Source organism: Equus asinus, chromosome 17, assembly GCF_041296235.1.
Source record: "Equus asinus isolate D_3611 breed Donkey chromosome 17, EquAss-T2T_v2, whole genome shotgun sequence".
Classification (NCBI taxonomy): Eukaryota; Metazoa; Chordata; class Mammalia; order Perissodactyla; family Equidae; genus Equus; species Equus asinus.
Window position 1 is genome coordinate 28,179,579 of NC_091806.1, and position 9,872 is coordinate 28,189,450.

General features: G+C 39.1%; 1 pseudogene; it reads left to right on the top strand.

Annotated features, from left to right (window-relative positions):
* Positions 1–2,503: 2,503 nt before the first annotated feature.
* Positions 2,504–3,432, top strand: LOC139040592 (olfactory receptor 4X2-like; annotated as a pseudogene).
* The last annotated feature ends 6,440 nt before the right edge of the window (positions 3,433–9,872 follow it).

The following is a 9,872-nucleotide window of genomic DNA, read 5'->3' on the forward strand; positions in this document are numbered from 1 at the left end:
TGAGCTGCCAGAATTCTTACTTCCCTGTGGAATACTTGTCCAGCAAGCCTACTTTGCTCTTTTTAAAAATCAGGTAGAATAGACCCAGAGGCTTAGATTCAGCATTCCCAATCCTGAGGCTGCATGGGGAGCAGATCCTCCATCTGGTGACTCCTGAGAGGTAAGAGCTCTGGTGGGTAGCTGGGCCTTAATGCTTTCCAATTGGGTAACTTGGAAACCTGCATGAGCCAAGCATTGTTCTCAGGGCATTATTTGCATCTCTGTGGTCAGAACAGAAAAGAGAACTGTGGTGAGAGCAAAGCCACAGAAACACTGGGGTGAGTTTTGTTTTGTGAGCAAGTACTTTTTTTGCATGATGATTACAATTCCACATTGAAAGCAAAGGGAATGTGGCCATGAAGCACACACAAGGCCTTTTAAAAAGTTCTCTCATATTGGTCTGGTCTTTGCCTGATGCAATCACAGTGTACATATGGGATTCAGGAGTGGAGAAGGTGTAGTCTCAGTCCTTGGGGATCTTTCTTCATTCAATATTTATTGAACATGTACAGTATACTAAATAGTGTGTTAAGAAGGCTAGGGTGGATCTATATCCACTTTTTATTCATTTAATTTCCAATCACTGAATGCTATTTTGTGGAGGCACTTCAGTAAGCACTGGAGACAGAGTAGTAGTGAGATATAATTTATGTCCTGAGAAATTTTAGTAGGGTAGATGGTCACATACAACAATTACAATTCAGTATGAAATGTACTGTGATTCCAAAATGTAGTGAGAGAAGAGTGCCACAGACCATAAAGGCCTATGGATTGTGCAGATGTATTCTCTATCTCTGAGAAGACTCCAATGTTGCACAGAGGATGGGAATTTACATTCTTCTGGGGTGGTCTGAGAGAGGGATGCATGGCATCTTCCCGTGATATAGGTATCATCTCCATGCTACAGTTTGGATCTTGAGATGCCGAGAGGTTAAAGAACTTTCTAGGGGCTGACCCCGTGGCCAAGTGGTTGAGTTCACGCTCTCTGCTGCAGGCGGCCCAGTGTTTTGTTGATTCGAATCCTGGGCACGGACACGGCTCTGCTCATCAAGCCATGTTGAGGCAGCATCCCACATATCACAAATAGAAGGACCACAAAGAGGAATATGCAACTATGCACTGGGGGGCTTTGGGGAGAAAAAGGAAAAAAATAAAATCTCTCTAAAAAAAAGAGCTTTCTAAATTTCACATAAATACTACCTAAAGAAACTTGGATATAACCCAGGAGTCATAAGGATGGCAGTGTTTTCTTACATGAACAGCTTCTTGGTAAAATTCCCCAGGTGATCTGAGAGTTTTGGGCTTGTCTCTGCCCTCCATTTGCCTCTCTAATTGTAAATTTTATCAGCAATTTCCTTGTGGCTCATGGTTGTCCTTAATTACTCAAACCTGTCCCTGGTCCCTGAGGGAAAGAAGCGTTGTGACATGAATAGATGGCATGTGACTCTTAGTCTCAAGTTCCCTGGAGTCTCGCTGTACAAGGGACTGTGTTGATACACATAGACCTCAGTCATCTTGGACAAAGTCCAGCATGGACAAGGACAGTCTGCAAATCAGTCAGTGCACATTCTTCATAATGCCCTGAAGTGTTGGAAGACTGGACTGCACAGAGTATGTGTCACAGCATGAGGGGGCACTCTGGGTGGAGGGGAACTTTGTATCTCTGTAGCTACTGGGTGCATATGATTGGAGGAGATGAAGGTACCAGTAAGGAGAAGAATTGTACATGAATTCAATGGGTCCTTGGAAATGGACAAGATCACCAAGTGACCAGGTATAGAAGAAGAGAATTATGAGGAGAAAGTAGAAATAGGGATGCTGACTGTCAAGATGCTGACGTCTGAAGACTCTCATTGGAAGTGGAGTTGTGAGGAAGCTATTCTATAAACAAAGAATGAAAAGGGAGTAAAAGGAAGTGTGATGAAGGAAAGCTGTAGGCAAAAGACAATTAAAAGCATACAAAGGGCGTCAGAGAGACATGTAACATGGAGACAGCAACACTATCCTTGCTGCCCAACATTAGCCAATAAGGTATTGGTCTCCTAATCATCCTCTCCCCGGTCTGCTTTCGTTATTCCAATCTGTATATACAAAGTGGTCATACTTTCCAATTGACTAACATTCTCAATGATTCCCCATTGTCTGTGGATAAACCATGAAGTTCACCACAGCCCTTCATGATCTGATACTAGACTCTATCTCCAGCTCTATCTTTGTGATTCTCTGGTTTGCTTCAGCCACACATGGATGAATTTTTATAACTTTGTATGCTCTTGTGCCTCTTGGGAACACTCTTCTCTTCTTGTAAACATAATTAACCCCTACTCAGCTTTCAATATCCAGCTCAAACCTTCTCAGATGTGCAAGGGATTATTATATAATTCAACCACTTGATGAAGGAATCTTTTATTTTGTATCATTTCAGATCACTTCACCCAAGTTACTGCCTCCTGGTGGTGACCTCATGGCTAACACACACAATGTGACTGAATTCATTTTTCTGGGACTTTCTCCAATCAGGATGTACAGAAAGTTTCCTTTGTGCTGTTTCTGTTCTTGGACACAGCAATTGTGCTTGGGAATCTCCTCATTGTGCTCACTGTCATGACCAGCAGAAGTCTTGGTTCCCCCTTGTACTTCTTCCTCAGCTACCTGTCCTTCGTGGAGATCTGCTCCTCGTCTACCACAGCCCCCAAACTCATCTTAGATTTGCTGGCTGAAAAAAAAGCCATATCTCTGTGGGGCTGCATGACACAGCTTTTTGTCATCCATTTCTTTGGTGGCACTGAGGTGTTCCTGCTCACTGTGATGGCCTATGACTGCTATGTGGCCATCTGCAGGCCCCTCAACTACACCACCATCATGAACCGGCAGGTGTGTGCTGTCCTAGTAGGAGCAGCATGGGTGGGGGGCTTTGTACATTCCTTTGCCCAAATCCTTCTCATCTTCCACTTGCCGTTCTGTGGCTCCAATGTGATCAACCACTATTTCTGTGACTTGCTTCCCCTGCTCAAACTTGCCTGCTTTAACACCTTCCTCATTGGTCTACTGATTGTTGCCAATGGGGGGACCATGGCTGTGATCAGCTTCATGGTCCTCTTAGCCTCCTATGTGGTCATCTTGCTCCACCTGAGGACTCAAAGTTCTGAGGGAAGGCACAAGGCCCTCTCCACCTGTGGGTCCCATATCACCGTGATCATCTTGTTCTTTGGGCCCTGCATCTTCATCTGTCTGAGGCCTTCAACCACCCTGTCTGTGGACAAAATGGTGGCCATATTCTATACAGTGATCACCCCACTCCTCAACCCTGTCATCTACTCCCTGAGAAATTCAGAAATGAGGAAGGCCATGAAGAAGCTGTGGATCAGGACAATGAAACTAGATGAGAAATAGAGACAGAGTCTTCGTATTGATCCTTGGGTTTAGAATGATGCTGAGTCCAAACTGAAGGGTAGAGTGAGATAAAGAATAGTTCACAGGACTTGTTAGATCTAGAGTTACTCTAACTGGCTCCCGTCTTAAACAACTTCGTTGTAATCACTGTAAAATATTTCCTACTATGGATAAACTATTACTTTAGCTATATTTTTGTTGGATGGTTAGGTTGTTTCTAATTTTTTACTACTATAAATAACACTGTGGTAAGGATTTGTGAATAGAAATTTTTAACTATACTTCTGATGTTTTTGAAAGCTCACTTGTTATAGTAAATTTACTGCAATAAAAACTATAACGAATTTTGAAGCAAATGCTAAATTCATTCTCAGAATGGTTGTAACAATTCTGCTTCCTAGTGAAAGTGCTCTTGACACAATAAACATTGACAATAGCATTTTATTGGAGAGAAGAAGAATTTACATAGTCTCAAAGCATCTCTCTACAACACACTAATTAATTGCAAAAGGAAAAATGTAACTTTATTTTGGAGAAATCTGAAAGGGACTCCATTAAACAATTATTCAAAGTCAGTATCATCAGTGTTGAAACCGGAGAGGAACACAATATCATTACTGTGGGATTCCTACCAGAAACACATAAACTTTGTCTAATCATTGAAAAACAGCAGGCAACCCCAACTGAAGAAATTCTGCATAATCACTAGCCTGCATCTTCAAAAGTATCAGGACAAAAAATGATTGAAGGCTTGTTCCAGATTAAAGTTAGATGATAACTAAATGTAACAGATGATCACTGGTTGGATCCCATACTAGGTGAAGGCCATTAGTGAGCAAAAGCTCTGTAAATGATATAATAGAATTGTACCAAAGATAATTTCCTGTATTTGATACTTGTGCTGTGTTTACATCAGAGAGTATCCTTGAATTTAGGAATTTCTCACTGAGGTATCTAGAGGTAAAAGGACATTATGTAGGCAACTTTCAAATGTTTCACAAAAAATTCTGTTTGTCTATCTGTTTATTTATGGAGAAAATAAATGAAGAAAATATGGAAAAATACTAATATTAGGGGGATTTGGATTAAATGCATATGGGAATTCTCTGTACTACTACTGCAACTTTTTTCTAAATTATTTTAAAATATTTTAAAAATGTGATAGATGTCTTATTGTTGTTTAACTCGCAATTTTTTTGAGTAGGAATGTTTTAACATTTAATTACCTTTGGTCTTATACACAAAGTTTTCAATGTTTAAAAGCTTTTTATTTTTTCTCTAGTTTTATTGAGATATAATTTACATAACTACTGTATAAATTTAAGGTGTGCAGCATAGTTTTGACTTACATATATTGTGAAATAATTACCACAGTAAATTTAGTTTACATCTATCATCTCATATAGATACAACAAAAGAGAAAAAGAAAAAAAATTCTGTGTCATGAGAACTCTTAGGATCTACTCTCTTAGCAACTTTGAAATATATCACACAGCAATGTTAACTCTAATCTTCATGTTGTACATTACATCCTTAGTCCTTCTTTATCTTATAACTGGAAGTTTGCACCTTTCTACTACCTTCATCCAATTACATCCCCTACCTCCAGTCTACCCACATTTGGTAACCACAAATCTGATCTCTTTTTCTATAAGCCTTGTTTTTAGATCACATATATAAGTGAGATTACACAAAGTATTTGTCTTTCCCTATCTGACTTAGTATAGTGTCCTCAAGTTCTATTCATGTTGTTGCAAATGGCAAGATTTCATTTTTTATGGCTGAATAATAACCCATTGTGTGCGTGTGTGTGACATATACACACACACAACTTCTTTATCCATTCGTCCGTTGATGGATACTTACATTGTTTCCATGTCTTAGCTATTGTAAATAATGCTGCTACAAACACAAGTGTGCAGATAAAAGGTTTATTCAGGTCTTTTGTTCATTTTTAAATTGGATTGCTTGGGTTTTTTTTTTTTTTGCTATTGAATTATATGAGTTCTTTATAGATTTTTCACATTAACCCCTTATCAGGTATATGGTTTGCAAATATTTTTTCCCATGCCATAAGTTGTTTTTTCATTTTGTCGATCATTTCTTTCGCCTTGCGTAAGCTTTTTAGTTTTATGTTGTCCTATTTGTTTATTTTTGATTTGGTTCTTTTTGCTTTAGGTTTCAGATCCAAACAATCATTGTCAAGACCCATGTCAGGAACTTTTTTCTTGTGTTTTCTTCTAGGAGTTTTATTGACCCCAGTTGTACATTTACGTCTTTAATTCATTTTGAGTTAATTTTTGTGAATCACTTTAAGATAGGGGTCTGGTTTCATTCTTTTAATATTTTTATATACAGAAGCCTTTTTCATGTAGTTAATTACAATTATCTTCTTTTATGGCTTCTACAGTAGCCAGCACCACACTGTTTCCTATTATGGAAGCTTTATGAATGTTTTAATATCTGGAGGGCTAGTTTTTTCCTGTTGCTCTTCTTTTCCAAAGTTCTCCATATGAACTCTAAAATTATATTTACTTCTCTTCCAGCTTCATAGCCCCCAAAATAAACTGTTATTATTTTGATCGTGTTGTATTACATTTACAAATGTATTTACATAGAGTCAACATCTTAATGATGTGAATCTTCCCATCCAAAAGCATGGTTTGCCTTTCCATTTGCTGACATCTTCTTTTGTGTTTTCCTTAGAGTTTTAAAGTTTTCAAACTATCATTTCAAAATGTGTTCTTTTATTTCCCAACTTTATTGGGATATAATTGACAGATAACACTGTGTACGTCTAAGGTATACAACATGATGGTATGATAGAAGAATGTATTGCAAAATGATTACCACAATAGGGTTAGGTAACAACTCCATCTCCTTATATAATTACCTTTTTTTTGTGTGAGAACATTTGAGATCTCCTCTCTTATCAAGTTTCAAGTATATAATACGGTATTACTAACTATGTCACCATGCTATACATTAGATCCACAGAACTTATTCATTCTATAACTGAAGTTTGTATGCTTTAACCAACATTTCCGTATTTCTCTCTTTGCCTATCCCTTAACAATCACCAATTTGCTCTCCATTTCTATGAGTTCCAATAATTCACAGATTATTCTCTTGATGGCATCCCATGGTTTACATAGGTTCTTTTTTTTTTTTTTACTCTTTTTCATTCTTTTTTCTTTGTTTTCCCCTGATTGGATCATTTTAAAGGTTCTGTCTTCTATTTCTTTGGCTTCTTTGTTGTGTTTGATTCATTCTGCTGTTGATGATCTCTATTGAATTTTGCATTTCATTCATTGTATTCTTCAGTTCCACAATTTCTTTGGTTCTTTTCCATAATATTTCTCTCTTTGTTAAAGTAATCACTTTGTGTGTATATTGTCTTCCTGGTTTGGTTTGTCTCTGTGTTGTTCTTTTATAGTAACTTACTGAGATTCCTTCAAATAGCTATTTTGAATTCTTTATTAGATAAAACACAAATCTCTGTGTCTTTGGGTTTGTTTCTAGAAAATTATTGTGCTCTTTTGGTATGGTCATGTTTTCTTGATTTTTCATGTTTCTTGAAGTCTTGTGTTGCTGTCTTAAAGTTTGACATAACATTCATTTCCTTGTGGCTTTACTGACTGAATTTGCAAGAGAAAACCTTCCATCAGCTCCACTAAGAATTTGAAGGCTTTCTCAGACATTTTCTATGGGGATCCCTGCCCCACACTTCTTGCTCCACTTATTTTTTTTCACTAGAATATTGTTTAATCATTATCCCCAGAGGTAGAATCATTTGATCTACTATCTGAATCAGATGCCTCCAGTTCTTGTTATTGCAGGAGCCTCTGATAGCAGACCTTGCCCCCTCCCACATTCAGTACTCTCTACTACTTGTAAAGGGACCACAAGGTGAATGGACAGCTAATTGTGCACATGTCACCCACAGCCAAGGCCCCATGCTCACCCTTTGCTGTGTGTACAGCCTCCCCATTTACATACAAGTACACATTACATGGTGGTCAGAGGTACATTTACAGTGGGTAGATGAGGCCTGGCCTGAGCTGCATCTTCAGGCAGGGTCTGTGCCTTGGTCCCAGTGTCCCAGGATCTGGGGCTCGTGAGACCACTCCACAGCCAACCCCCTTGTCTCAGTGTTTGATCTTTTGGATGGAGGGTTTGTGGTCTAAGATTGCAAGGATAAGCTTGTGTATGTACTTGGCCAGAAGTTGATCTCCTCCTGCTCCTTTAGGGCTTTCATGAGTTTTCATGCAAGATTTTGTCTATTTCTGCTGCCAGAGACTGGGCCTTGGTCTGTGTGGGGAAGAGATTCTTTGTTTCATAGAGGCTGAGGCTCAAGATCTGTCCATTCAAGTCATCATTCTTACTCACTGCTTAAGAATTCTTAAGCTTCTATGCTTTCTCTCAATTCTGCACAGCCAGACTGCATATTGACTGTCTCCCTTTTGCTTTGTGTAGCCCTGTGCTGAACGTCCAATTTTGTGGTTTCTTCTAGTCAGGCCTGCAGATTTGCGGAAATGTTCTGCATGTGCTTACTAGCTGTCTGGAAAAGTTTGCTCTCACCACCATCAGGAGTATGCAAGAGTTGGCCATGAGGCAGGGATGTGTGTCAGTGAGGCACTTGGAGTTCTTAGGGTGTCTTTGGTCACTATGTCATCATTTAGGGCCATCCACCAGTGAGATGTTCCCTAGTGACTTGTGGGTGGAGATCCCACTGGAATCTGTGGTGTGGTTTGGGGGATCCATATTGTTTTGATATATTCCCTTATGAGCCCTGGCTGCTCTTCTTCTAGTCGCTTATGCCCCCTCAGTCCTGCTGCTCTGGACTCAGGGCTCTTCGTAGGGTGAGAGAGAAAAGGGCCTCTTTGGCAGCTTCCTGCCCAGATAGAGAGGCTAGGTGCTCTTACTTTCCCCTTTTGGGCCAAGAAGGCCTCTCTTGGCACTGAGCTCTGCCATCTGGAGAAGGGGTTATGTAGGTAACATCAAACTATTCCTCTTACCTCCCCCAGTGTGTCCCATCTTGGATTTTTTTGCTCCAACCTTGTGCTGTAACTTCTGCACTGGACTCCTGGACTTCCAAAAAAAAAGCTCTCTCATCCATGAGTGATGGTTTAAATCAGAATTAAGTCAGATGTGGGAAATAATGAAAGCATGTTGAACAAATGAACATATTAATGAATTAGTGAATACATAAGCAAATGTCTCATACTGTTTGATATGATAATGCTCTTGTGGCTAAATTTATAAAGAGCCGTTATCTTTTACAGATTACTCTGAAACACTGATAAAATAAATTACATAGTGTCAGAGATTGTCTTCAAATTGATATGGGAGGCAAGGGAGGGTGTGAATAGGGGTATAAATGAAACAAGCTTGGCTATGAGTTGATAACTATTGAAGTAGAGCGATGGGTAAAAATAATTCATTATACGATGCTATCTACTTTTACATATGTTTAAATTCTCTATAATAAGATCACAAAAAGTATCTAGCAAGCGTTATACCTGGAATCTTTTCAAATAAGGCTCCATTTGGTCCATGCGCCCAATTGGGAATGATGTTACCTGGTCCAAATAGAGGATTGGCCAATCCTGAAGACTGTCATTGCATCTGGTTTGGAATGACTTTTTTAATGCAAAGTGTTCATCACAATGCCAGAGGACAGAGACTTAACAGGATTTACTGTAGGAAAATTGTGTGCCTATTTGCATGGAAATGTATATATGTGCAGCAAAAAACAAAAAGTAAAATCAGTCAGTTTCATATTTACATACTCCTTTCATTGAGCTAATATTTACATATGTGCCAGACACAGGCTATTCAGTTCCCCTGGAGTTTTTAACTCTCAGACTTGCCCAAGCTAAACCTCCAGCAATTCATTAATTATAGTTGAGATTTTCCTACCTTGGAAGTGATTCCTGTGGCAGTTTTCACACGTGAGTCTCTCTCCAGTAAACTGCAATTCCCTGTATTCACCTATCTTCTCTCCAATCTTAGGGACAGTGGTTTTCCCTGTGTCCTCCACTCTCTTACAGATCCAAGAGGAGTTGCTGACTTTTCAATCTGTTCAGGTTTGAACTTGTTGTTAGGGATAAAATGGCAACTTCCGAGCTCCTTACATATGAGAGGAACTGGAAACCCTGTGCTAAGTGTTTTGATGGAATTAATCCCTTTACTTCTTACAACAACAATCATGAAGTAGGCATAATCATCAGGAGAAGTGTGGTAAGGGCTGGGTGAGGATGGTTGTGTTAAAAAAAACTCTTTAGTTCCATTTGATGGATAACAAACACAAATGTGAATGTTGATCTTGACTATGAGAATAATAGCAATGAAATAGCAATTGATGTCTTGAAAACACAATATTCTCAGAAGGGACTATGAACTCCTTCTTGGAGGGTGAAAGTGTCTTCAGTGAAGGC